Below are 2,294 nucleotides of genomic sequence, written 5' to 3'. Positions count from 1 at the left end.
AATTACAATTTCTGGGCCATGTAATCAGCATTGAAGGAATAAAAGTTAATCCAACAAAGATTGAAGCTGTTTTGAACTGGGAAAGACCAAAGACACCGACAAAGGTCAGAAGTTTCTTGGGATTGGCTAGTAAAACTCTAGAGACATTATCTTTATGGTGAGAAGTGTGAAATTTACACTAATCACAAAAGTTTGAAGTATATCTTCACGCGGAAGGAGCTCAATATGAGGCAGTGACGATGGTTAGAATTGATCAAGGATTATGATGTGTCAATCAACTATCATCCAAGAAAAACAAATGTTGTAGCAGATGCGCGAAGCCGAAAAAAAGATTGAATATGCTAACTTCTTCATAAGAATTGACCAAAAAATTTGAGAAATTAGAGATTGAGATTCGAACTCCCGAAGAGTCTGTTGAGATAAACTATACACTGACATTTCAACCAGATGGATTTCGGAGTGGAAATGGGAACAACTAGCGATGGATTTCGTAGTAGGAATTCCAAGAACCAAAGCAAACCATGATGCCATTTGGGTCATTATTGACAGACCAACGAAGTCAGCATATTTTTTTCCAATCAATGAAAGATTTTTGCGTGACAAATTAGTGCACTTATATCTTAAAGAGATTGTGGTGCAACATGGAGTTCCTGTATCAATTGTATCCGATCGAGATCCACGTTTCAATTCAAGATTCTGGAAATAATTCCAGGAATGTTTGGGCACTAAATTGAATATGAGCACCGCATATCATCCACAGACAGATGGATAAAATGAAAGAACGATCCAAACAATTGAAGATATGCTATGAGTATGTGCATTAGATTTTGAAGGCAGCTGGGATTAACATTTACCACTAGTAGAATTCTCTTACAACAACAGCTATCATGCGAGCATTGGAATGCCACCTTATAAAGCCTTATATGGAAGAAAGTGTAGATCTCCAGTATATTGGGATGAAGTTGGTGAACGTAAAATTTTAGGTCCATAATTGATTCAGTAGACTAAGGAAAAAGTAGAAGTGACTAGAAGCAGCGCAAAGTCGACAACGAAAATATATGGATCAGACCAGGAAAGACATGGAATACAATGAAGGAGAATCCGTATTACTGAAAATATCACCATGGAAAGGATTGACCAGATTTGGTAAGAAGGGTAAACTAAATCCACGTTACGTTGGTCCATTTGAGATACTAAAGAAAGTAGGAAAAGTTGCATATGAGTTAGCCTTACCACCACATATGCAGCATATCCATAATGTCTTTCATTTATTAATGCTTAAGAGATATAATCCTGATTCAAGGCATGTGATAGAATTTGAGCCGATAGAGATTCAAGCCGATTTGTCATATATAGAGCAACCAATAAGAATTTTAGATCGGCAAGAGAGAGTATTGAGAAATAAGTATGTACCACTAGTAAGAGTTTTGTGGAGAAATCTTATGGTTGAAGAGTCAACCTGGGAGCTTAAGAGTGAAATGTTAGAAAAGTATCCCTAGTTATTTTCTTAGCTAGATTCTGAGGACAGAATCCTATTAAGGGGGAAGGATGTAACGAATGGGAAATTACGACTATAAATTATGTGTTTTATTATGGCATTAAATGTGTTTAGCTGTAAAACCTTAGTTGTTATGTGCTATATATATTCTGTATAGTCAGAATATTTTTTGGGTATTTTATTGTAAGTTAAATGCCATTATATCAAAAGTTATACGGCCCAAACCTTGTTTTAATAGCTGATATTTTATTTAAATAATTGGACTTATTTTGCCTCTTATGGCCTATACCATATCGATATTTTGAACATCCAGTTAATTTAGAAATTTTCTCGTTTCGCGAAAAATGACTTTTCCGGCCCCTTCGAGTGCTAAAAACCCAACAAAAATCACATTTTTATTTTTATAGAATCATGGGACTTTCAAATATTCCTTTTTTTTGCATTTCTGAATTTTTCACAATTTTTGGGAATTTTCGGCATATATTTGTATTTATTGGATATTTAAAAATTAAAAGTTATTACCCAAAAATTATTAATTAAGGGTCAATTAATTTTATTTAGGGATATAATTAGGGCCCAAATTTTAATTAGGGGTATTTTTTCTTACTACTATAAATAACTGAAATTTTATTAATTAATTATAAATATCATTAAAAACATTTTATTTTCTGAAAAATCAGAAGTGTGGGTGAGAATATTGTTCTTGGTTTTGCTCAAAGATCAATCTGCGATTCTGAGAGTTTCTGAAATCCAAATCATATTATGTGAGTATCCAAATTGATCCTCTTGATCTCCT

This window comes from Apium graveolens, chromosome 2 (assembly GCF_009905375.1).
Source record: "Apium graveolens cultivar Ventura chromosome 2, ASM990537v1, whole genome shotgun sequence".
In the NCBI taxonomy this organism is placed as follows: domain Eukaryota; kingdom Viridiplantae; phylum Streptophyta; class Magnoliopsida; order Apiales; family Apiaceae; genus Apium; species Apium graveolens.
Note: the sequence above shows the minus strand (reverse complement) of the source record.